Source organism: Balearica regulorum, chromosome 12 (genome assembly GCF_011004875.1).
Source record: "Balearica regulorum gibbericeps isolate bBalReg1 chromosome 12, bBalReg1.pri, whole genome shotgun sequence".
Classification (NCBI taxonomy): Eukaryota; Metazoa; Chordata; class Aves; order Gruiformes; family Gruidae; genus Balearica; species Balearica regulorum.
The window spans coordinates 3,803,872-3,831,382 of NC_046195.1; the positions used below are offsets into that span (position 1 = coordinate 3,803,872).

The window sequence follows — 27,511 nt, forward strand, 5'->3', positions numbered from 1 at the left end:
TGCAATGCAGGTTTTAGGTATTTCTTGCCCAGCTTCTGCTCCTTCCTCCCCTCCTCTGCCCATGCCATAGCCATGTACCTGCACACAGGCCATTACTATGAGCTGGACCAGGAAAATGATTTGGCATTTCAATCAACAACAAAAACAAAATTTTATTTTTTTTTTTAAAGCAGGATGGCTTCCCCTGATACAGGTCACAGTACAGCTCCAAATATAGTTATGTCAGCAAAACTGAGAGGGTAGGGCAGTGCACTGTGGGCACAGCCATAGAAACAAACAGCATGGTGGAGAAATACTCAAATCAAAGATGATGTGTTGAGCCCCCACCATGGGCAACATTCAACTAGAGTAAGCACCCAATCTAAAAATGCTTAACAGATTGGGGAAGTGGGAGAAATGAAAAGGGCCTCTGTGTGGGTTTTTTCTTCTGTGTCACACTGGAGCTTTTTATTCTGAATCTAGTACACATCAGGAAATGGAACTTTGCTTCCTTTGTGCAAAAAAAGTTACGTTCTTATTTCAGTCTATAAATTAAAAATCTTATACAGGCTAAAGGACAAATGCACATGATGGCTATTAAGGTTCCTACTGGGCAATCCTAAGGAGGTCATGGAGCTATCCAGAAAAACAAAGAGAAAAGGAAAGAGGGAGTAATTTGAAGCAGGAGTAGGTGAAAGACCTAACCAGATATTACCGCAGAAGCTTTCAAAAAGAAAAGGGAAGTGTGATTTAGGGATAGCTACATTTAGCTCTTGTGAATTAGCCTAGACAAATTTCTTTTGTGATTAACACCATTGATCACACCCTGAGGATCAGCACGAACGTGATGTGATCACTCATCTCTACTAGTGCAAGTCACATTTCTTCAAGAACTGAAACTAGGCTCCCTGGGATCACAACCTGACAATTCTGACAACTGTCTTTGTTTTAACCTCTCTGTGAGAACTTGAACCAGCTCCACACATCTGCATTTAGAAATTTTTATTGGCCATATAAGTCAAAATTGTTTCCTTCAGAAATCCAACAACCTGCACTTCTGAGGTGGAAACCCTGAAAAGCTCCTGCAGGAGAGGTCCCAGCACTTCCTTGCTTCACTTCAGGTTAAACAAAATTGTTTTTTTTCTTTTTTCCCCCTACTGGATGAACAGGTTCATTGTGACAAAAAAAAAAAAAAATTCTTTTGATTAAACTGACCCTTCCTAATCCCACTTTTATTTAAACCAAGAGTTTGATAAAGTATTTTTTATATGGCTCTGTATAGGAGTTCCTTTATTTTTTTTTTTAAATAATGAAAGAATTAGATTTGTCAAAAGATTACAAATGAAGAGAAGCCACACAGAAAACAAACAGCAAATTAACTTCCTTAACAAGTCAAGTACATTTGATACATATTATTTTAACACTGCAGATTCCAAATTCCATTCATAGCATTAACATTCCCATGCAGTATCCAGAAAGGAAAGAGGTAGACGAAAGAGAGCTTTTTATTTCAAGGAAGAAAGGACACTGAATTTTGCATCTTTTTTACAGAGGGATCTACAGTAAAGTTTTTAAATACATCATATTGAAAAATGGAAAAAACCCTCCATCACAGGAAAGATATTTACATTGGAAAAAAACAGACATTCATAAATTAGGAAACAGCAGATTTGAACTTGCTCATGCAGCCATAATTATATCCCCTTGTGGGATCATCCTATATGCTGAAATTAAGCAGAATGTTGTTTGGGGAAAAAAGAGCATGTAATCATTTAAGTAAAGACTGTCTCATTATTCTTAAGTACAGCTCATACTTTCTAGAGAAAAATTTAGACAGGCAAAAAAAAAAAAGAGAAAAATGTGCACAATTATAATAATCTCTCTGCAAATGCATTGTGATCATTGGTCAAATCTTCAACTTTGCAGTACTGCAAATCTGGACTATGGGACAAATGACACTAGCTGGAACAAAGCCTTTAGAGGAAGACTAGAGCAATACAAACTCCCAGGAGAGCCCAGTCAAGTCCATCCTCTTCCAAGGAGCTTGCAGATGTGCAGCACATGGTACTTCCAGACAAAAAGAAACAGAAGGAACTGCTCTGTTTGGGATGGTTATGAAAAGACTCCACTCGTGCTCCTTCCCTCTTCTATCTCTTCAGCTAGAAACTAGGAAGAGAGGGTGGGGGCTATGTGGCAGGTCTACAAACAGGGTTCTGTGACATGCAAACACTCCAGCATGAATATGCTTTCAACACATATCAGTGCTGCCCTGAAAGCTCATTTGCGCTCTCATCCCAGTTCATGCTACACGGTGCATACTGGAACTGCTGAAATTCAGTTGTTTTGATAGACTATCAACATTTTCCAGAAAAGGTACATGTCCAGCAGGTACTGCGGCAATCCACAATGTAGCTAATTCTGAAGATGACATGGGGCAAAGAAAAGGTACTTCTCTGGACTGAGGGCTTTCTGCTTGCTAAGTTATAACACTATGTCAAATAACAGGAACAATATGGCAACTCAAAAATCTGGAAGAACTGCGTAACTATCAAGGCTACCCAAATAGAAAGTTTGCTCTTAGCTCCTTAGTAAAGAACATGCATTTATTCAGCAAGAAGATTACTCGTTTGATCTCTTACTCTGGAGTAACTCTCCAAACTTGCAATTTACCTTACTTTTACAAATGTCCCCCATTTAGCTGTAATAAATCAGTGATCCCAATGGTTGTTCGCTACAGCTTCCCCACATGGTTAAAGTGGAAGAAAAAACCCCACACTATAGGGCTCTTGAGTCCAAAGAACAAACAAAAGAGAACAATCACATATTTAAAAGGTCCCTCTACAGATTTGTCTAGTCTTTGAAGTTTAGGCCTGCTTAATAAGAAGGGAAACCACAAAAGCACACTTGGTGTTTCACATGAGCATGAGGACAAGGCTGCCAGCTTACACTGTTATGGCATGTCTGAACTTCTCCTGCTCTGTGTATGGCTCTAACTGCTGGAGAGGGTACTTTCATTGGAGAAAAATATCCACATATACAAAGCAGCACCATTGAGACCAGACACGGCTCCTAGTGAGATGATCTCCCTTTATGGCCCAGCACAAGGATACTAATATGGACCATAGGCTTGGATAAATAGCTCTAGCAAGATGCTGTGTTGATACTGCTTCTGGGCTCAAGGTTGAAAAGCTCAGTATTAGTTTTTGCAATGTGCCACTGCACATGTTGATAGGAACAGGCCTGGCATCAACAGCTCCACTGGACTGAAAACACCTGCTTCTTTCCGGTCTGGGAAATTAAATGACTCTGGGGTCAGCCAGCACATGCTTAGAAAATCATTTGGACAAATTTCATAACACAGGCACTCCTCCCCCTCCCTGCCAACCAAGATTTTTGTGTGCCACAAATTCTGGTTCTCCAAAGAAAAAAATAAATAACTCCAATCTCCCTTGGATTAAATAGTAAAAGATTAAATTTGAAACCCAAAGTTGGGTTTATATTTGCTTGGCTAACAACAATTCCAGTTCTGAATTTTATATGTTTGGGGATGCCACTAACCTAGCTGAGTCACATTAAGCCAAATTATTACTATTGGAAGCAAATCAAGTACTGATTTAGTTTCAAAGAAGTTTGGTTTGCTTGTGTCTGTCAAGAGTCAACTCTTGGATTTTGCTTCTAGTTGTCCTTTTCTTACTCCTTTTTCACTGACCTGCAGTGAAAAGCCACTAAACAGAGACCTGCACCCATGTCTTTTGTTTTCAAGCCAAGCAAGATAGGTCCAGCCACTCTTTAGAATAGTAAAGATAAAATACAAACACTTTTCAAGCTGCTAGAATGAGTGTGTTTAGTTCTATACAGATACCTGGCAGGTCTTCTCTGATTAGATTTGAGTTAATCACACATGCACTTAATTTTTGCAGTCTGCTAATGGTTTTTGAGGTAAAAATACAAGTCCATTTGAATCCAACAGCAAAATTTATTTGGACAGAGCTGGAATTTCACTCACGCTTTTAACACTAGTGACAGAATAACACAAATACTTGAGTCAACCCTCATTGAGACATCCCTCAATACGACGTATGTCTCAATTCAGGGGGGTGACACTGTCTTAGTCATGTGAAAGTACTAGGGTCACTCCCTGTCTGCCATGAGAAGGGTTAAAACTCACATTTTAATTTTCATCCACAATATCTTCTAATAAATACAAGCTTGAACATCTGCTCATACCCTTAGATTAATGTAACTCGAAGACTGTGTTTCAGCCATTAGACTTCAGCCTCAAGACTCTTCCTTAAGCTATTAATTTTTATTTTCTTTAGAATCCAGCCCAATAGATTCTAGACTGAAATGCCTTTAGAAAGTTTTAAAAGTATTCTCTAATTTTCTAGAGGAGCTAATGTCAAACAAAATACAAAAAAAATCACAACACTACAATAAGAAGGGGGCAAAGTACAGAGAAAACCTCATGAGAAATTCTTGGCATTTATTTATTCTCTTGGAGCCAAGGATTTCAATGCATCTTACCAATTATGTCTCTGTGAGGTCCGTAAATATTATATTCCTATATAAGAAAAGGACTGAGAAGAAAGTTTTTAGAGCAATTCTGTGCGTCTCACACAATCAGCAGTACAGAATCAAAACAAATCCAAGTAGACTGGTACTAAATTCAGTCAAGCTATTAGACAAGTCAAAAACAGCATCTGGAAGTAAAGATTTTGTTATAAGAACCAACTATACTACAAATATATTTGAGAAATGTCTATGTTCAGTCATTCCTGATAAGTATTATGGGCAACATTCCAGACAAAATGCAATAAATTTATATGAATTTATGGCTTTACTGTGTATCTTAAAAGCAAGTATATAGTAATTAGCCTATTGATGTGAAATACATTGCTCTTCTCCCAAACAGCGCTACGCTTTGTAGCTTAGCTTTTGGAAACAAATAGCCCAGCTGTTTTGATTGTAAATTTACAAATAGCTGCAGTATTTCATCCTGGTGATGCATACAGGTTAAACCTCACTCTGCAAGATCAGACAGCTAATAAAATGATTGAATTCACGTCCTGGCTGATACTTTAGAGGAAAGTTATTTCGCACAGTGCATGCAGACACAACAGTTGTACTGTTAGTGGCTGGGAAATTCTTTCCTAGCCACTGAGAGCCTAAAATGCAAGATCTAACTGCCTTATCATAGCATGCAGCATACTGATAGTCATTATTTTAAAATACAGCTAGTGCATTTAACTGTATAACCCTGGCTCCCTGAGCAGGTAATGGAATGCACTTACTACATATTAGTTAACCATGACTTCCTGGACCACAGCTTTCCCTTCAAGGAGGGGGGAGTAGGGTGGGAGAGTACTTCCCTGCCGTAGAGAAGTGTTCATCATAAAGATAGCATAATGATAAGCAACTGATGAATCTAACAAAAATGCAGAGGACCCTCACTTCAGAGCTGGTCTTCCTAAAGTGGCATCAAGAACACCAGAGGTGCTGCAGAGCCCAGTGAGGTTTCTGCTGTCACTGCCAATACAGCAAGAAAGTACAGGAAACACTGCTCAGACAGGGACCTGACTTCAGCTTCTCTGGTAATTCCAGAAGTACGCTTTTCACTAATTGTTCTACTCAATATTTACCAAATCATAGCAAAATGGGAAGAAACAAATAGCATACAAAAACCTCACATGTGTTTTCAACTAAAAGTCATGTAGGTTAATTCCTAAGCTGCTCTTTAAATACAGAACTGTAGTTGTTTATTTACAGATGAAAAAAGTTGGGGAGATGAAATGATTGAGAAAAGCTATTCTCAAGTAAAATGCCCAGCACTAACTCTGAATCAGACCACAGTTGCTTTTGCTTGTGTATTAAGTAATTATAAGAAACATTTATTAAAGGAGATACCATAATTTTCTGTGAACACCTATATCACACATGACAGTGCTTGCTGGAGAAATGTAGTACAATGCAAGTTTATGCAACAGACTCTGCTACCCTGGACTTCAGTCCAAGGAGTATGAAAAGCAGATGTATTTGAAAAAGCTGTGTTTGCTCACTTGTCTTTAAAACAGAATATCATGAAGAATATCATCACAACCTGACCACAGCAGACCACACAAAAATCTTTGTTATCCTCCAACATTCTGTGCTGTTGTTCCTAAGCATCCACCAAAGCAAGGTAGGGGCATTATGCCTCTTTTGGCACCACACAAACAGAAAAGCTTTGGCCACTCCTGTGTGACCCAGCGTAGCAGTCATCCTGCCACCCTTCTCAGCTCTATTTTAGCAGTATCTTATTTAGTACTTCAAGTCCCATGACCCATATCCAATAAGGAGGTTCTGTCTAATACACTGATCAGATAAAAGGATGCTTTTCAAGCAATGGTTACACAAGGGATCCATACTGCAAGTCCTGAAACACTGAACAAATGCTAAGTTATAAATAAAACACATTCTTGCTCTTAAATCCATAACACGTACGAGCCACCTGCTTGAAACAGAACTGTGTCTGTAACAGCTGCAAACACTGACTTTTGTTAGGATTTACCAATTCACCTTTATTAAAACTAAAAAAAAACCACAAAAAAACCCACAACACTTTACCAGGATACAGTAATTAACATTTCTAGGAGGTAGGAAACTCAGGAAAAAAGTGTCCAAAGACAGATAGATGAGAGCAAGGAAGCTATATCTGTACTAGCTTCTGGATTAAAAACATGAAGAGCTGATCAAACTGTTGGAAATTTTTCAGAAATATTTTTACATCAACATTGCACTAACCCCTCCAACCCAATCACTATCTGCTAAATAATTTATCTCCAGCCAAAGACTCACTAGCACTTTAAAATTTAAGTAAACTAATGAGTACATACTCTCTAACCAACCCAAAGTCCAAGACCACATAGCAAATAGGTGCCAGAGTCTGGATTAGAACTCAAGTTTCTGACTTTTGGCCTGGCACTCGGTAAAAAATGCCACTTCCCAACAGAAAGAAAATCCTCCAGTATTATAAGTGTAGGTTGTTGAGGTTTTTAAAATACATATATAAAATCTTTCAAAAACAAAATTAATTTTGTTTTAAAGTCTTGTTTGAATCAGAAATATAAAAAGATGCAAAATCAATACAAATTCTCCAATAAAACAAGAATATCTGCAAGGAATTAAGATTGTATTGGCCTCAGGTCAGATATTTACTGCACTTGACATCGTAAAAACATGCGGTAGAAAGCTGGATAGGGACTGTTTACAAGGCATGTAGTGACAGGACAAGGGGAGATGGCTTTAAACTGAAGGAGGGGAGATTTAGACTAGGTATTAGGAAGAAATTCTTTACTCTGAGGGTGGTGAGGCCCTGGCACAGGTTGCCCAGAGCAGCTGTGGATGCCCCATCCCTGGCAGCGTTCCAGGACAGGTTGGATGGGGCTTTGGGCAACCTGGGCTAGTGGAGGGTGTCCCTGCCTATGGCAGGGGGTGCTGGAACTAGATGGGCTTCAAGGTCCCATCCAAACCAAACCAGTCTGTGATTCTATGATAGGAGATAAACTGCTTGCTATGAAGACCAGCAAGGTGTTTAAAGAGGTGTGATCATTCATTTCTGATCTTCATAGCTCCAAAACCCTGGTGCTTAATAAAACTGTTATTCTCTTGTGTTATCTTTCTCACTCTCAATGTACTGATTTCAAACATCATGTTGACAAGTGACAGTCAATGACCTGTTGAGTTTACAACATCTGAAAAACACAGGATAGAAAGCTTTCAGATGGTATCAAGCACCTGTTCTCAGCGAGAATTGTCAAAGACATCCACTGCAAACTTCACCACAAGACTGAGACAAGAAAGATACCAAGAGGGTAATCAGAATTCTATGATTTTTAAGGTCCTAGAAATGAACAGTCTTTCAAGGCAAGAAAAAATGGCCCATACTTTTGTTATTCACATGCTACTTAGAGACACATTAGGTACTTCAGAAGGCGTATTTTAAAGTGACATAAACCCAGCTCCAAAGTACTTAATCTAATTTGAGATTATGTTTGCAGTAATAAGATTACACAGTTTTGAACAACTATATACTAAATAGCTTATAAATACAGTTTGGTTTAACAGACCTATCATAAATATTGTGATTCTGAAGATAGGATCTTTTAGGAAAAACTGAAGGATAGACAGCATGAAACAGGGAATGCTTCAAGGACAGGAAAACTTCTGTCTTGAATCAAAGATGATCAAGTTTAAAAAAAAATATTCCCTTAACAAATAAATTTTTTTTAATGCACATTACCGTTCTTTAACAGCTAGTAATACAGAAACACTCTTCTACTAAACACAAAACAGACAGGTGTCCAAACCAAGCATGATGGACTTCAGAGAATATTCAGAGAGGGGTGTTAGCTTCCAAAGACTAGAAAAATGATCTGCCAAGTACAGGCAGGCCAAAACACAGTGCAGCCTCATCCAAGCACAGAACACTTCTGACTCCTAAGGGACTAAGCCAGTCAATGAGTTTAGATCAGTTCAGGCAGCTACACACTTCTAAAGCATTTTACCACTAACTTGTATACCACTGCAGATGGCAGACAGAGCACACATTTATAGGGCAAAATGAGTTTCTCCAACTTTCAACAAGAGCACATCCCACTTCAAAAGTCCCAAGGAATACCCGTGCTATAGTGTGATACGTAATTGTAGCATGCATCAAACTTTCACCCATATAAGGGGTCAACCCATTCATTTTCCATTAAATTACTATGCCTCCCTTTGTTCTTCTAAAAAAATACCTTAAAACACGAGCCATAAAAATTAAAGACACACACACAATTTTCCCCTCTCTGCTTTTAGAGGAATGGCTTACTGAAAGAAAAGATTGCTTTACTGTGTCCAGGCCAATAGTTTTCCTCTTTGGATTAGAAAGATGGATTATAGCAGCTCATGCTGAGCTAGCACTGCTGCAGCTGGACTTTGATACTAGTTGCCAGGCTGCCTAGTTTAAAGCTAACTCAGGTAGAGCTATACTAACTGCAGCCTGCAATGCAGCAGCAAATTAACTATTTAACTCAACCCCAAATCCCTTTTCCCTACTTACTGAAAAACAGCAGCTGACAAACTATGGATTTGGCATTCTTTCACAGAAAATAAGATTTGCTGCAAGTATCTAAAAATATACTTCATGGCTGACAGCCCAAGGAACCGATCAATGAAAGTTCAAGAGGTGCATTTTACAGTCCAGATGTTCTCAAACTGTGCTCCTTCGACAACTTACAGAGATGATTGGTCACATTATGCTGACTTTTCTCCCCTTTACTGTACCAGTTTCTGTCCACAAGATGAAAAGTACACCTACAATTCTTAAAATATTTCTCCTTAAGCATTTTCTCCTTTTGCTACAGTTAGCATAAAATATCACAGCAAATCAATGGGATGAGAGGTTGTCCCAGAGACAACTTGGTATAAAGTATGAATCAAACTTGAACCTCTGCAGCAGGATGACCTTACTGAGAGCTCTGAAGGCACAAAAATTACAGGATCCATATGTACATACATATACTCTAGATAATGACAAAAATTCCACATGGCAAACATGCTTTTTGTAACCTGATCTACGCACTTATTCAATGGATATGGTGGCAGAACTGGAGAAGAGCAAGAGATCTTACTTGCTTATTTAAGGAAAAACCTGGTAGGATTCTCTAGGCAAGTGGATTGCAACACTGAACAGCATTACTAGATCTTGATTTATTAAATACTCATGCCTGAAAGGTTTCCTTCAACACTTCAGTTATAAATGGTTATAAAAATGCAAAACTATACCTTGGGGAAAAGATGAGGACTAGTTTAAACATCCATTTATCCATGCACTAAAACAAACACAGAAATATCTCAAAACTGACAAAAATCTAAGCTTGGATACAACACTGTCACATCCCCTGTATAGGGGATACATGTACTCTACCTATGAACATACCCATATCTTTATCCATCTTTTCATTTGGATGTTCAATTAACACTTAGCAACTTGAATGCCATTGATACCAAATGCCATGATAGGTGAGAAGGGAAGCAGCTAGGTCCAGCACATAGATTCAGTAGCTGTTGCTACATATATCTCTCCTTGCTCAAACCACAAGAATCCTTATAGTTCAGTCCTTTGGGGGTGAAAAGAAGAGAATGCTTAGCCTGACAGGAGGAAAGTCATTAGAAATTAAGTACCACGTAGCTTCATCGTCCATAGCAGAGAAGTGAAAATCAGGTCATGTATGGCACCTCGATATATCATTTTTTATTTTGATCTTGACTTGCAAGTCCTTTCTTTCTCCTTCCCGTGCAAAGGCACATACTTCTCATATGAGCGCAAATCTGCAAGCATCCCCAGAGCAGCCTCTGAGGCTCTTTCACTGCATTTCCCAGAAAGCAGCCTTAATTTTGCCAAGTCAGAAGAGTCACCAATCCACCAGCTTTGTTACATGTTCTAAGGCACAGAGGACTAAAGCAAAGTTCAACTGTTCAGTGTTTTTCCTTGGAAAAGAGCTCAGCCATGTCAGTATACTCCATCTTTCCTTCCCTAAACAGGAGAACTTTTGCCCTTGGTTTCATGTCTCTGCTCCAGTCACAATGCATTACATTCTGGGCTTTTTTCATTCCTAAATAATCCAGACAAACTCCCTGCTCTTATGAAAACATTGGTATGCATTTGGATTTTTCCTTGAAAGCCAACAGTTCAGTCTTGCCCCTCATTTCACTTCATTTTTAAGTAACCATTTTTAATGTAAGCCACAGCATTCTATCTGCGTACTCAATTTCTGGAGTGAACAAGAATTGGCTTTCACCTAGAGGTGTGTGTCTTTGCAGCACAGGCCAACAGCTTCATGCACAGACCACTACACCAGCATTTCAGACAATATTCTGCTACCAGAAAACAGACATGCTATCAAATCAGCCCAACTCATAACTATTGCTGTGGCTAAAGATGGGGTTCAAGTGAGAAGTGGGGAAGCAATTTCCTTAGTTCACCATCAGTTTTCTTGTCTGAAGGGTTACTGAGATCACGGGTGCACCTTCCTTGTCCCTATTTTTCACAGCTATATACAGCAAGACAGATTCCTTTATGTATGATAAATGCTACAATCACTGCCATCTCCTTAGGGAAGGCAAGGAGTGCTGATCACAGCTCAAATGGGTATATAGCTCATACAGAAAATTCAACTTCTCTACTGCAAGGCAGACTGATCTTCTGCAGGCTAAACTGTCACAGATATAGAACATGGGTTTTGATTAACTGAGTATGCTGCACTTGATAAAATAAAACCATTACTTTGAGTGGGTTTGATCACTTACAGTGGTTTTACGGTTTTATTGTAGCATTCTCAGTTTGATCACTTTTGTTGTCCTTTAAGGCAATAATGTTATCACCTTATCGCTTTTCTTTTAAACTCCAGTTTGGGAAAAAGAAAATAAGATGCTTGTCTTAAGCAGGATAAAATATAGAGGTAAAAGGTCCATTCATCATCACCGGTTCCCCAGCCCCTCTAAAACAGAGTACTGAAGCAACTGGGGATTTTACCTTGCTGATAGTTACCTCCAAGCACAAGCTTACATAAGTGAGTATCCAGAGGAACCTGCAAACTTACCTTAGATCATACTCTGCCATACTTGCAAAAATGATCAGCTATTGACACTGCAGTCAATTTCCTATTCCACCTTGGGATCTTAAAGCATTAAAAAGCCTAAGTAATTATTCATAAGGTAGAAATACTTTCTCTTCTATAGATAAGTAAAATAAGGTACAGTGCATGACAGAGAAAGACACGCCATTTCTCTTGTAACTCCTACTTGTGCGTCTTAATCATACACTTGTTCTCCTTCACTATTTATTTTCCTCCCTTTCTGCCCTTGAGCAGTTTGAGAAGCTTCTGAACTGTTTTACTCTTCAAGGCATTTTTTTGTTTGTTTTGGTTTTTCATACAGTCTATGTTTAAACAGTCTGTATGGTCCTAAGTGTTGCTGCAGACACTCACCCATACAAAATTAAATTCAATAAACCAAAAAATCTCTTAGACACTTGCAGAACTGCTGGTAGCATACAGTAAGTAGAAATGTGACTTGTACAGTAGAATAGGCAGTCTTCGGTGTTGTAAAAACTTTTACTGAACTCTGTTCTATTTAGCTCTTACATCAGCTAGATAACAGATGATTTAAAATAAAAATATTCTATATCATATACTGCAAACCTAGGCTCTGAATGCAAACAGTGCCATTATCTGCTTAACAAAGACCAATTATTCAATGAATAATCAAGCTACTGTGCAAGTTCTGAATGCCTATAACATGTTATTTGATAATATGGTGTCTTCTGACCTAGACAGAGCTGCCTACAGCATGTAATTAAAGGTTTCAGATACATTATGTTCCTCTCCTGCCAAATGCTATTCATGCAGTATGCTTTACATACCCAGTGAAACTAATAGAAACACAGTCTATTTCAGACTGAAGTGCTTTGCTAAACCATTTAAACAGAAACAGTATCCAGTCCCAAGATCAGACGTCCTTCTAGGGAAGTAAAGTGCCACCACCACCTGTTTTCCCTCTGATACCAAATTCTCCATTTTATAATTTAATATTTTGAACACTGGCCTTCCCTTTTTCTGTCTTCATTCTATGATAAAACACTCTGTATTGCTTTATGATAGCATCGTAATCAAGATAAGTACTTCATTACATTAAATATTACCTGGAGAGAAAGCTCCTGTCTCACACCGCCAACAACAAAAAGTGAATACGTGAAATACGTGGGCACTAAGGCATGAAGTCCTCCCTCTCTTGACAAAATGAACTGTCCTAGCCTGTATTTCCCAGTCAATTTGTCCCATGTACCTTAATCCTTATTTGAAGGTGTGAAGCAGAAGAAATCTTACTTCACATGTTCACTCAGTCTATGAAATCTCTCCACCAAGGTAGTCTGTGAAAGTGCTAGTTAACAGCGGTTTTAAATGAGGATGTGGATCACTTCACACTAGATGATATACTTACTTCATTTAACTCAGCAAATATCAATCAGATACTATCTGATGCCAGTCACCTAGGCACTCCCAGAACTGGCTGCATTTCCAAACATGACAAACAAATAACCAATTAGTCTTTGTTCACTGTATCCAGTACTTTTATGTTTAGGCCTTGGCAGGCTACCAGCTACTTTGACTGTAGTGCCTTCCCCCCAAAAAAGGAAAATCATCTTAGACTGAAAGAAGTTCTTCAAAAGCAACAAGCCTATCTAATCTTAAGACTGAAACAGTGTATTCAGATTGGGTGCAACATCCAGCCACTAAAGGACAAAGGACCAAGTTTCTTTCCATAGCTCCCAAATTTCAGAAGAGTACAAGGGAGTTGCTGATAGAGATTTTTATTCAAAAGAGAATGTAATTTTAAAAAACCAACAAACAAAAGCCACCCTTACAACTGGGCAGTATGTAGCTCAATATTCAAAGTGTTGTTAGAGTCCTATTCCTCCGGCTGTTGAGGGAATCTTTTGCCTGGCACTCCAGGCCTTCCCAGCATTTCAAAGAATACCTTCAATTACACATCAAAACTCCTTTACTTTCTGGCAGGATAGGAAGCCTGGGTACCAGCCTAAAAGCAGCACTTCAAGAGAACCGTCACAGTCTCTTGCTTAGCCAGAACCATGTTGTTTTACCTGCACAACAATTGCTTTTTCTACAGCAGAATAATAGATGCAAGTAAATAGTCAGTATCTTTAAAGTAAAGATCTTTAGTATCTTTAACTAAATCTAAACTTTTTCTAATCTTAGTCTCAAGAGTCACTACGGTGACCTGATCCTGACTTCTAAGACCACAGAGAAACTGTCTTATCAGTTATTTCTGTCTCACAAGAAGCAGACTACTACAGGATTTCTTCCTCACGTTCACATTAGAAAACAATAGCAGAAGCCAAGTCTGGGGCAGATATGCATGAATCTCAACATGTCACAGTTGCATTCATCACAAATTTATCCTTCAACAAACTCCTGAATATTTAAATAAATTATTTCAAAAGACTTCAATACAAGTCATACAACACCATGCATTTAAAAAACCCTCAGCCACTACACACTAACTAGTCTCTGAAGTTCTCTGAGTGGTTTAACCTGGCAGGCAGCTAAAACAATCACAGAGCCATTCCCTCACTCTTCCATACACAGTGGGATGGTAGAAAGAAATGGGGAGGGTGTGGGGGGGGAGGAGTAAAACTCATGGGTTAAGATAAAGACAGTTGAATATGACAGAAAAGGAAGAGAATAATAATAATAGAATATACAAAGCAAGTGATGCACAAAACAATTGCTCACCACCCACAGAACACCGATGCCCAGCTAGTTCCCGAGCCACAGTCTAAACCCACAGCCAGCTTCCTCCAAGTTACACACTGAGCATGATGTCATATGGTATGGACTATCTCTTTAGCCAGTTTGGGTCAGCTGTCCTGGCCATGTCCCCTCCCCGCTTCTTGTGCACCCCCAGTCTCCTCGCTGGCGGGGCAGTATGAGAAGCTGAAAAGTGCTTGACTTGGTGTAAACATTGCCGAGCAACATCCAAAATATCAGCGCATTATCAACACTAGTCTCATCCTAAGTCCAAAACACAGCACTATACCCACTAGTAGGAAGAAAATGAACTCTATCCTAGCTGAAACCAGGAAAAGGGGTTAAAAAGAAACCTATGGCATTTTCTCTGCCTTTGGTGATTTTTTATTCCTCCTTTTGAATTGAACAAAAATTCCACAGAGCACAAGTCTTTCAACATTTCATGTATGAATTGGCTCAATTCAAAGTACCACAAGATGTGATTTAACGGACCCTACCATTCTGTTTCAGACAGCAGTGCTGGCTGTCCTCAGTGATACTACTACTACAGATATTCAGCTATAGATCACCAATAGACAGGCCACAGCTGTCATGAGACTGTAATAGAAGCCATTAAATATTTCCTTCTCCCAAAAACTACTCAGTCTTCCCACTGTCAGCCTGGTTTCACAGCTGTGTTCCAAGGGTTGGATTTCCATCTAAAAATACTTAGAAGATACACTAATGCACAGAATACCTGTTCAAAACCAGTTCATTCAGAGTGAGGCTCAAACTCGGGTTTTCTTCAAAAACTTACAATGAACTTCTCTCTCATTACCTGTTTCAGTACAGGACAAAAGCTTTCTAGAAAGCAATCTGCAGTCTTTTAAATTGACTCTTGCAGGAAAAAAGGCAAAAAATCCCAATGCTGTGTTAAAAATTTGACTGCGCTTCTGTTCAAAACAAAATAAAAACTTTAAACAATGCACTGAACAAACTTTAGCCACTATCTTCCCCAAAGCCAAAACTATTCTTATCTGCCCACAAGCACTTCCACATCACAGTGGGGTCACTGCAGCACTGTCCTACATTAATAAATATGCATGTAACAATCATAAGTGAGGATCCCTGATCTAAGCAGCAAGAAAGATTGTCTCAGATAAATTACTTGCTTCTGACTTTCCCACTTACTTTCTGGTTTTAAAACCAGAAAATCCAGTTTTTAAAAAAAAAAAAAAAAAAATCACACCAGGATTTTCCATGTGGCTACATGAAAACCTATTGACTGATGAAGCAGACAATGCATGAAAGTTAGCTGTCATACGTGTAAAATAAATTGAATTTAAAAGTTACTTTTGGAGATACCATCTTCAGAAAAGATCTCAGAACACTGTAGTATAAATATAGCTTAATTGTGTTTTCATCTTTAGATAACTAGAAGAAAGTTAGGTTATTATGATTTCAATGTTAGTAACGTGAAATCTGATGACAACAAAAATGTACAAATGCTCATGCTGTCAAAGGCAATAAGACTTCTCTTTGCCAGTGTTGATCCTTGATACGCAGATAAACAGAAGTCTCTGGATACATTCAAAGCGCACAAGATCTAAATTAACAAAGATTCTTAAGAGTCACACTTAATCACTTTAAAAAAAACCACAACCTACTATTGAGCAATGAATTTAGTATGTGCTATGCATTTAAAAAGACTATGTTACAAGCTTGTGCTAGGATGTAAACATATCAACAAAATTTTTAATGACATATATACAGCACTACCTATACAACTAAGGTTTTGCTAAGCACTTATCACCTTTCACAATGTTCTCATAAAAATGTATTTAGATTGCAAATCCTCTGGGACAGGACTTGTCTTTTATCCATACTTGAACAGTCTACAGTACGAGGGTTGCAATCTTTTTGCTTTAAATACTAGCATAGCACAAGTATTTTTTTTTAAATGTAAAAGATTTAAAATATTCGGAAAGTACCCTTCCTGTTTGCTCCCTGTGCTTAATTCCCATTTACAGTTCAGAATAAACACTTCAACTGTCATTCTATTAACAGTTTTATGTACATAAGAAATTCAAGATGGGGCCAAATTCGCCTGCATAATGATTTCACAGTAAGTGGCAACCAGATGGACAGCACACTGCCATATGCTCCCCTTTGCTGAAAGGTGGAAAAGTGAGCAAATATGAATCAAAAAAAAGGAAGCAGAGCAAGGAGACAAATATGTCTGCAGTATGCCCATTAACTCACGCACACACCCCTTCCTAGCAGAAGCGTACACAAACTTCTCTGTTCTTGTACATTAGGATCTGAATTGCGGGGAAGCAACGGCAATGATCAGGGGACAGCTAGGGAACAGCTGCTGCCTCTACCATGATCCTTGATAGGCAGGTACATACCTGTGCTACATCCAAGTGTGTTTTGCCTTCCTAAGAAGAGTCGTCGTACAAGCATAGGGAAAAGAACCAGCATAAAGTGAAGGGAACAAAGACATCACCCCTTAGGGTCAGCCTCTCTGGAAACTGTCACTTTTTCCAACGTAGCACCAAGAGCTGAGAGGCTCACAAGCTGTGCCCACTCTGCAGCCGTTTCTGAACTTCTTTTTGCCCAGAGGTAACGCGTGTCAAAAACTTTTAAGTAAACCTTGATGCTACCTAAGTCTTGCATTGCTCTTTCAGTTAGAGCAGACAATCTGGCCATATTATCGTGTCTCCAAGGAGCACCTGCCCTTTTGAGCTAGTCCTAAAAATAACACCTTTCAAAGTTAAACATATCTATTTAATTACACTACTGCTCCCTACTCAAAAGGTCCTTCTTCTTAAGACCAAACAGAAAATAAAATTTAAAAAAGGTGCAAAAAAAAAGCAGCATTGATTTCTGGAGGTGGCAGCTGGTAAACAGTAAATATGTGAAAAAAAAAAAATATCTTTGAGGTTGCTTTTGAGACACTTGTGCAAGTTAACATCTGAACCTTGACCTATATCTCACTTTCCTGTTAAAACGTTGTTTTCAGAGCTGTCTAATTTTATCATTCCAGATAAGACTGTAATTATTTACTAGATGTGGGTTGTAAAATCCAAGTAGCTATTATATACAGAGAAAAATTACGGACTGCTTGCTAGCTGAGACATGCCACATGCCTCATGTTTACATCCTGGATGTTTGTTTAATTATTACAGACAAGAGCTCTTTAGCTCACTTTAAGAAGAGCCTTCCTTAAATTTGTACCATCAGCGAAATTGACTGATAGTCCAAATGGTGTACTTTTCTGTAAGAAATTATTTGATAGATGTGAACAAAAGTATTTAAGGCAAAATACTAAAATAATTCAGCAGCAAAAGTCTCACCAACTTCAATAAAATTTGTATTTTGCCAATTTTATATATGAATTTTCATTTTCTATTAGTGGAAAAAGCTGGTAGGCACACTTAAATATCAGACACATAACACTTTCCACTACAAAGACTTTTGCAACTTTTTTGAGGAGCGCTGACACTTGCCTTGTTTGCAGGCAGCCTTTGAAGTTCCCTGGAATAGCAGAGATGCTCTTTGTCTCATGGCAATCCATTCAGGTTAAATGAAACTGGTTCCCTATGCTTGCTTGCTTTTTTTTTTTAATCAAGTATTTGGTGGCCTCTCAAAAAAATAAAAATCAAATGGACCTGAACTCTATGCACACAATGGCTGGGCAGCTTGCACCTCTGACAGAACAGTGGCAGACAGTGTGCTATGGAGCACTTACAGGTTGCTGAAGCAAAAAAGCAGAGTGGCAGGACAGACAGCAGAAAGGAGGGTGAAATAGGTCAGACTTCAACTATTGTTTCCCTGGCCAAAACACAGACCCCAAAGGTCCTTCCTCATTCACCAAACAACAACCTTACCAAGTAAGGCAATTACCTGAATTAGAAATCACTACTGAAGGCTCAAATCCCACTTAGGGATTTGTTAAGATCAACAAAGGAAGTTTATACCTCCATATAATATTGTGCTAAAAAAACCCCAACAAAAACCCACAACCTAAAACCCACAATACTAAGAGGTTTCATGTTAGAAACTAATTTGTAAGAAGGTTATTTGGGTTTAAAATTAAGATCTTGAAAATTAGGAAGCATCACATTTAAAACAGCATATGACTTAAGCTTCATTTGCATTAATCCTCTTTTTAACTGTTAAGATCACATACTATTTTTCCTGCAAATCATTGGCTTATACAGTGAATAGAGTGGCTCATAACATAGAAGTCCACCTGCACAACCCTAAATCAGACATCTTCTGACTTACAGGTCTGACTTTGCAACCAAAATATTTGAACAGACATTTTTAAATGTAGTTTCATTTGTCTATAATGCTATAGGTGCACATGGTGCTTTACATGGTGGAAGAAAAGGGACAGTAATTGCCACAAAAAAAATCTTACAGTTGAAATATATCAAAGCAACACTGAACCCTAGACAAGATAAAATGAAAGTGAGACAGAGGAAGAACCTCCTTATGCTGAAAATATTATCATTTTGAATAAAGTAAGAAATAAGCCAACATTGCATTTTATAATGCATAGTTAATGACAAAAGTATCGTTAGAAAACCACCATTACTACTTGAGTTTACAAGGTGGCTGGTCTTTTATTACACTCATACAAACCCAGCAATTTCAACAGGATTACATGGATGTAACAGAGCTTGTTGTGACCTTACAACTAAATTAAGAATTAAACCCTAATACATCACTCTTGTCAAGTCAAATCCTAAGCCTAGCAAATAGGTGGACTGAAATATGACAGAGGGACTGAAGTAAAATTTTGCCATCTTTCACCCAGCCTCTGCCCCCCAGAATTTGGTGGAAAAAAGCTTTTAGTTCACCTTGGGCAGGAGCCTCTAGAGTCAAAGAATGCACAACGGCCAAGTTCTACCCCACAGAGATAACAAACCAACGTTTATTATTTTTGTCTTGAAGACAGAATTTCACCAAGTATGCTCATGTCCACCTACACTACAAAAATACTCCTAAAAGTATTGACAGAGTTCAGAAATTCAAGGCAAAAACCCCACAAACTCCCCATTATCCAACGCTGCAGATTCCAGACTTGCCCCTCATATTATTAAACCTAACGAGTGCATAGTTATCAGGGTAGAACCAGCAAGGAGAGGAAAAGGAGGAATCAAATCACGATCTTCCTCTCACATACCAACCTGCAATGAAGATTCTGCAAATAGCACTTAGCTGACACCTCTGATGATAACACGAGGCAGAAAGGACTCCAGCTCACTCTCCTATGTCAATATTGGTTCTGCAGTGTTCATAAGGACAAAGTATTTTGCCTGTTAAGTAATTCCATTGTCCAGGAAACAGATGAGTTGAGCACTGCTATACCAACATCACACCCCCTTTCTTGCTCTTACAGAGTATGCAGACAGTTTTATACTACATAATACAATTCAATTAATTGTTGCTCTGTTGCCAGGTAATACAACTAATTTAAATGAATACTGACGATATATCATCATTAAATTTTAGTCGTATCAGGATCTCGTTGGGCAATGCAGTTTCTTCTCCTAATTTGGATGTAATCACACATAACACCACTGAAACCATGCTCTGAATCATGCTGGAAGTTTCGCTAGTTCTGTCCCTCTGTGCTAAAAGTAATCTGTAAGGCGATATTACTGCAGAGTCAGAAACTAGAGTGTATAGACCATCAGAGACAAAACAGTAAGCTACCATGTTGCCAGGTTTCAGGGAGTCACCACTGAACCCAAGTTGGAGTAACAGCACAACAGTACCTGAGGCCGGGAGAAGGGAAGCATCATTAGCCGTATGCATCTTTTACAGGGCACCTTCAGAATTGTAACCATGCATACATCTAACTAACCTTTCAGAACAGACACAGCGACACGGAAAACAGCTTCTGCATTTATGTTGTCAGTCACAATCTGAAAATATTTCAGCTAAGTAGCAGGCTGGCACTAGTACTTGCACTGCAAGCGTACCTAGCTCACATCTTAATTTTCTTACTGATCTTTTCATAAACTGGTTGGAGTTAAGATTTTCATCTCACCTACTGCTCCAGTTCTGAAGCTAGAATAGCTGACCCGTACTCTTGCTACATGTTCTCTTTGCCTAGTATTGTCTTTAGCATAGTTACTACCTGCTAACCACACCTAACTTTTTGTAGAACTTACACCTCTTTTCACCGTTCAGGCAAAAACCCCACCTTGCACTAAACAGAGAAAAGTCAATTTTGCAATCCAATGGGTGGCATCAGGACAGAGCTGCAAAAACTCCGCTTTGTTCAGAAACATTCAGGAACAAGTATGTGTATGCATTGCTTCAGGAATATGAGCTCTTTACTCATAGAGTCATCACTTCACTGACTGTAAGCATACTTTTAACAGCATTTAGGAACCATAACACGTTTGAAGCAGTACACACTTGGTTCTTACTCAGCATCATCTGTAAATGAGAAGTAGTCCTTCCCTTCTCTGCACAGAGCATACCACCTCACAATACAGATACTGTTCACAAGATCAAGAAACAGCTTTTCCCATACAAGATAATTGCTGTATAATATTTATTACAATATCTTGTTGCAAAGCACTTATATGCTATTACCATACGGTCTAATTTATAAACCTCCCCTAACATGACCGTGCTATTAACAACCCTTTTACAAGTGTCCCGCAGGAACTTGCAGAATCTTCATAGGAACTACCAAAAACCCATTGAGTATCAATATTGTCTCATTCAATCCATGTTCAGGTAATAATGTTTTACAGCACATTAAAAAAAAAATACAGGTTGCTTACCCTTCTTTGTTTATGCAAATTCCAGTATTAAGTCTTGCAAAAAACGTAGGAATCCTGACAGTCGCATCACAAAACAGCAGCTTCTGACTCTGCATGCCTATGTGACATGTGCCCTGCATTCAGACAGATGAGCCTTCTCTGCTGATTGCATTCACAGCTGCAAACATCCCTACATCGTTACTCATTTTACTCCTTTTATATACACAGTCTTTTGTAGCAGTTACAATGGTGTCAGGTGCGTGCCCTATTTAATATGGAGCTTGTAGGATGGTTTGCCCTCAAACCCGCATGTAAGAACCAAGAAATTCTGCTGAAGGCACATTTATCAGATCCTTTTCCTAACTTCAGCACACTAACAAGCTTAGAAACCACGCGTGTTCGCATACTACTTCCCTTAAGTAAAGTTACTGTGACAGGCTATCCTGTTAGAGCACATCAATCCTCACACTTTACAGATTTCACCTCTATAGATGTAACAAAAAAAGGCCCATTAAGTTTACTACATTTTTACAGAAGGCAAACTGAAAATTCCCTACTTAAGAGCAGTCTAAACGGATTTTGACTTCAAAAGAAACTACTGTTCCTTTTCTTCTTTTGGCAAGCAGTGATACTACTCTAGGACAGAGGGTTTCCAAAAAGAGCTGCAGCATCTTACAGATTTATAGCACTCCCAACAAAGAAATTGTTCAAGTGGCCACATCGCAGAGACACTACACGTTAGGTGGGTTTTCACGCAAAAAGAGGATAAAAGTGACGCTAAGGCATTACTGGGGTTATTTGTATTCGGGAACCGCACGCCAGAAGTTGGCAACCCGCGCCCGTCGTGAGGCGCAGGATCCGTAGGGGTCTGGCTGTGGGGGACGCCGCCGAGAAGCGGTGGCGGAGGGCTACCGGGCGGGGGTCGCCCGCCAGCTCCCACAGCGAGCCCGCCCGCCCCGCGTGAACCCCCTTCCCTGAGGGAGTAACGCCGCACCGGCGCGCGGGCCCCGCACCACAGGCAGACACGGCCCGAAGACACCCCCCCTCACGCGCCCCGCTCCGCCCGCAGCCTGACTGACCCCGCGGGAGGGTCCTCCGGCCACGCCGCAAGCCGGCCCGCGGTTCGGCGCCTTAAGACCACCCCCCGGCCCCGCCACCGGGAAGTTGGCGAGAGGCGACGCCCGCCGCCAAACTTTCTCCCCCTCAGAGGGGCTCCCCGCGCTCCGTCCGCCAGCGCGGCCTCCGCCAGCGCGGCGCGGGGAGCCCTCCCGGCCGACCTGCCCGCCCCCCGGGACAGCCCGCCGCGGCGACAGGGCATACAACGACACCGGGAGGCGGGGGGCGGCGGGGTGCGGGGGGTGTCCCCAGCGCCGCGCACGGCCGCGGCGGGGCACGGCACATACCTGCTGCCCGCGACGCCGGCACCCGCGCAACCCGGGCGACAGCGCTCCGCCAACGGTCCGGCGCGCGCCTCGCGCGGCTCCGGCTGAGGGGGAATAGGAATAGCCTGCGCGCGATCCCGCCCGCGCGCGCCCTCCCTTCCTCCCGGGTCGCCTAGGAAACAACGGGCCGTCGCTCAGGTCGGGGGGGGGGGCGATTTAAAGGGGGCGCGCGCGCGCGCTCGCCCCGCGTCACGTGGGCGCCGCCGACCCAATAGTGGCGGCGAACGGCGGGCAGTGTAGTACTACGGGCTGGGGAAGGTGAGGCACGAGAGGAGGGGCGGGGCGGCTCCCCCGCCACAGCCACCGCCCCCCCTCCCCCGGTAGGTCGACTCGCGACAGGAGCGGCCGTGTCGCGATCGCGGACCCCCGGCACAGGGCGGGCAGGTGGGAGCCCCAGGGTGAGGGGCCGCTCGAGCCCGGGGGCGGCGGCGGCTGGTTTCTGTCAGGGCGGCCGCCCTGGGAAGCGCGGCGGGGCTTTGACAACGTTATTGTTAAAGTTCTGCCTGTTGTTTTGTGCGTTTTGTTTCGCTGTTAGAGACGCCAGGATTACATAACCGCGTACGGAGAGAGCAGCTGCAAGATTACACCATGCAGATTAGAGATTACGTTGATTCAGCAGATTGTCCTGTGCATGTCCGAGAAAGATTACACCAGCAGAGTTAAGAATACCCGTTTGCTGTGGTAAGCCGTAGTTCAAGTAGAACAAATTAACTCAATACAAAATTAAATGCAAAAAAAAAAAAAAAAAAGTAAAAAAACCACCAGGATTAAGAATGTGCTTTAAATGGACAAAATGAAGAAAAAAAAAAAAAGATACTGAAATGCAAGTTTTAACAGTTCTCTCCCATGCGCTGAGCTGCTGCAGAATAGCTGGCACTGGCAGCAATCAGTTATTACTCTCTGGATGATGTTTAGCTTAACAAAAATTAAAATCAATATTATGACGACTAGTTACATTAGCTTCCCAATGACTACCATGCAAAAGTAAATACCTAAACTCTTACGATGTATATAGTTTTAGTATCTCAAAATTATTTCAGTGATATTGGTCTGTTTTATTAAATGTCCGTGTGCTAAACTGTCTCCTTGTATGCCAGTTTGCAATGCAGAATTTTTGAGTTCTGATTTTTGGATCTGAGATTACTGACACTTGAGAGCTGACATTCTGATGGACACTGTATCTACCACCGAGATATGAATAAAAATCAATCAGGCAGTGAGAACCTTTAGGTTGTAATACATTTCAGTGGATTTCTTAAAGAGTTTAGGGGTGAAACTTGGGAGCAAAAGTGCCATAGAAGAAATCAGTAAAGCACACAAAGTGAAAGAACAGTGTTATGGGAGTTTTTTTCCAAGCTTGACAGTGATTTTTTTTTTTAATGCAAGTGTCTTCTACAATGTATTAATTCCCCCCACATAAGCACAGACAAGCTCGAGACTGGAATCTCTATCTCAAAATTACAAATACGTAGTATGACTACAAGTAGATACGTTTGACAGAAGCCTCAACTGAATTTGGCTTTGCCAACTTCTGTGTGAGTATCTGATAAAGTAGAACTGGGGTTTCAGATGGGAATTTGCAGTTGGCTGCAAACTACTGACGAAATTTTAGGAATGGAAGGGTTTCCCTTAAATTTACCGTAATGTCTCAAATTGGGATTTCAACATCATGATAACAGTTTTACCAGCTGTTTTAGTAAATAATTAATCCTCAAGATACTTCAGTGGATAAAATCAAAATGTAAAACTAAAGTTTTTCCATAGGTATTCCTAAGACAAGAGGACTCAGTCATCTGTTGTCATTTCAGAAAACTGTGATGGAAAGAATTTTGAACAACTGTATTCAAAAAATTCACCTGTCAATCCCAAGCATGTTGAGACTCATGAGCTATTTGGCATCTGTCTTTGCTTCTGTCTTTTGCTGGAGTTCCTTCTCGTTGTGGTTATCCCATCTTAAAAGAAACTTTCAGTGTGTAAATTTGAGTAACACATTCTCCTTATACAAATTTGTTATAATATCTCATCTTGATTTTCTTCCTTACTGAGATCTCCATTTGTTTCAGGCAGTTTGATGGATTTTTTTTCTGACGTCCGATGATTTATTGTGCTAAAATCAGTTATGAGCTTCATATGGTAAGGGTATTAGAAGTTACCACCTAGATAAGAAAATAAAAAGACTGCTTTTAAGAAGACTTCAGAACAGTTCCTGGCTTTTGAAGAAAATAAGAGGACTAGACTACTAACTGCTTGGTAGATTTCAAGGACACATCTCTGAAGGAAATTAATTTTTAATTAGCCTACTAAGCAGATAGTGCAATTTTTAAAATTTCCCCTCCCCCTTCATTCTTTTCACAACACAAATATTTGAGCTCAGTATTGGGGCAGAATGAGATTTTACCTCTTTTGGATTTAAAAAAAATACATAATGCAGTAAAATCCCATTCTTGAAGACAGCTGTAAGGTGCAACTTAATCTAAACGAACAAACAGTGTATATTTGAAATAGCCGTGTGACTGAAGTGATCTTTAATTTGGGGGAGAGTTTATATAGAGATTAATTTTAAGAATGTTTGGAGAGCAAAGAACCATAAAACAAAACCCAAATCATTATTCAGTGCTTTCTTTTTATCTGCCCGTGCTCCTTAAGACTTCCAGTTATCTTTTGGGGATACTGCGTCTCATGGATGCTTAGAATAGTTAGCCGTTAAAAGTACACAAAAATAAGGGGCAATAAGGATTCTGTTAAGTATATGGGGAGTAAAGCACACAGGTGCATCTAAAGGCAAATCTAATGAGTTCAAAAGACTTGTTCCAGCCAGCCTCCAGTACGGCCAAATATTAGCACATGTTTTTGCTACAGAGCTGAACCCATTGCAGTTTTGTGTCTGAGTCCTCAATTTGCCCAGAAATCCAATAGCAATTCCCAAAATTGTTATTGTTAATGCCAGTTTAGATGATAAAGATTTGGGGAAAAAGAGTAGAACTGATGTGAAGTTTTTTCAGCAAGCTGGCACAGAGCAAAACAGGCTATATTTTACATTTCAGATTGAAGTACTCTAACTTGATACACGAACTAATCTTCCACAAACTCCCAAGAGGCACGCAAGATAAACATTTGAGCAGTCATAGAATTGGATTCTAAGTTTCTGTGAGCATAGGCTACAGCTGTGTCTTAAAAGTAGACACTGAGTTTGGAAAGTGTTAGGTAGATGCACAAACCATCTCTTGTGTTTGTCATACCAGTTCAGCGCACAGATGGATGTCAGCAAGTGAGAATCGAGTTGAGCAACAATTTCTGCTCTAGCATTTAATTTTCTTTGCAGTCTATCAGCTTACTTTTCTAATGAGATAGAGAGTCCAATTTATTCTTGTTAGGACACCAATATCTACTTGAACTTCTGTTCAGAGTGCAACAAACACCCTAGAGAAAAACATTTTCATGTAAGTACATGACTACCTAATGATTTACTTTTCAGTCTTTTAAAAAAAAAAAAAAAAAAAAAGCCACAACTGTGAATGCTGTCAGCAACGTCTCTTTTGAAAGGGATCTTTAGACCCAAATTGTGATACTTAGTAGCAGAAGTTAAAGAATAGAATTATGCATACACACATACATCCTCTTGGATTGTTTCCAAAGTATTTTCACCCCCTTCCTTCATCACTCCCTGTTTCCGTTAATACGCAGGCAACAAAGTTTGAAAACAAACAACTAGTAGTCTTATAGCCTTCTTCAAACTGTCTTGTTCTCCGCAGTGAGCTTATAAACAGTTTGTAGTACATGTAATAATTAGTCCTCATCCAAACAGCTGATGAGGTGCATAGCACATCATTCAGCACACTGATGCAGTAGGAAACTGTCAGCGTCAGCTTCCTCTAAGGAATTTTCTGCTGGATCATTGGCTTAAGCATCTCCTGGAAAAGATCAACTTACACCACTAACAGCACCAGATAGACAGAGAGATACATACTGACAATAAGATGAAGGAAAGGAGACGCGAGATCTCCTTTTTGCAGTAGGAAAATCACGTTATTTTGTCTGTTAAAGGACCCATATCCTAATTACATCTGGAAAAGGAGCTAGTCTGAAATTTACGTTATATATCCTATTTATATTTTCTGTTACGAGAGCTATTGGCTATTATACAATTTTATGGCACTTTCTGAGAAAAGGGAAAGTAAATTAGAAAGGACTGCTTGCTCCAATAAAATACAAATTTAAATAAGATTTTTGACTGCTGCATATTTTATTTTTATGATGCAATTTATATATACTGCATCATGTGAATGTGTTGAATTCAGCAATACACTGTAGTACTGGTAACCCTGGAAAAATATGCAAGCAATTCTGTGAGCCTAACGGGGCGTTCCCCTATTCTGTACTTCGCCTCTGTATGTGTGTTTGTCCTTGTGGTAACCTTACCCACACTACACTATATGTAAATTTTAAGCCTTTACAACAGCACATATAGAATCCGGATCTTGACTACTAAAAATAACCATCTCCAGGATTACTTATTTCTTTTGAAAACAGGATTTGAGTTCTGAAGTGAATCCTGTTGGTTTGTTTCTTTGTGCCACGTGCTATGTTAATTGTACTTCATTGTGTACACAAAGTAAGCAAAGTTGCGTATCTGTGAGACGGCCCAAGAGGACAGCCTTTGGGTGGGGACCTTGCTGTTACAGCCCAGTATCACAGGGAACTGCCATTTCAGATTTGGGAAGCCATTTGAGGTCCCATGAAAAACAGAACTGTCTGCTTATGCAGTAAGTACAAATCCATTATACCTTTTGCAATGGGCCTCTACAGACAGTTGTCTTTCTAGTACTCAAAGCTGAAGTACAGGCAATTATTTCTGGTAAACTCGGTAATTTCTTTTATTTGATCATTTAATGGGAAAAAATCTTTTTTCCAATATAGGACAGTTTGCTTAAATATTTACTTTCTGTACTCTTTAAAGTATAATTAATAA

The 27,511-nt window shown here is 39.9% G+C and overlaps 2 protein-coding genes across 8 annotated transcripts in view; one reads left to right on the plus strand and one right to left on the minus strand.

The window, feature by feature from the left end:
* TMEM266 (transmembrane protein 266) overlaps window positions 1–22,714 on the minus strand; it is an 88,820-nt gene extending 66,106 nt beyond the window's left edge. The window contains exon 1 of the mRNA XM_075764408.1: window positions 22,504–22,714. The gene's annotated coding sequence lies outside the window, so the exon portion shown is untranslated. The remainder of the gene's footprint in view (window positions 1–22,503) is intronic.
* The window catches only part of NRG4 (neuregulin 4), a 48,154-nt gene that overhangs the window by 2,207 nt on the left and 18,436 nt on the right, over window positions 1–27,511 (plus strand). The window contains exons 1-2 of one of the 7 annotated variants that reach the window (XM_075764419.1): window positions 6,056–6,157; window positions 23,080–23,223. The exons of 1 other annotated variant lie outside the window; for it this stretch is intronic. The gene's annotated coding sequence lies outside the window, so the exon portion shown is untranslated. 5 more of the 7 variants (XM_075764418.1, XM_075764417.1, XM_075764416.1 and 2 more) reach the window with 5 other exon arrangements.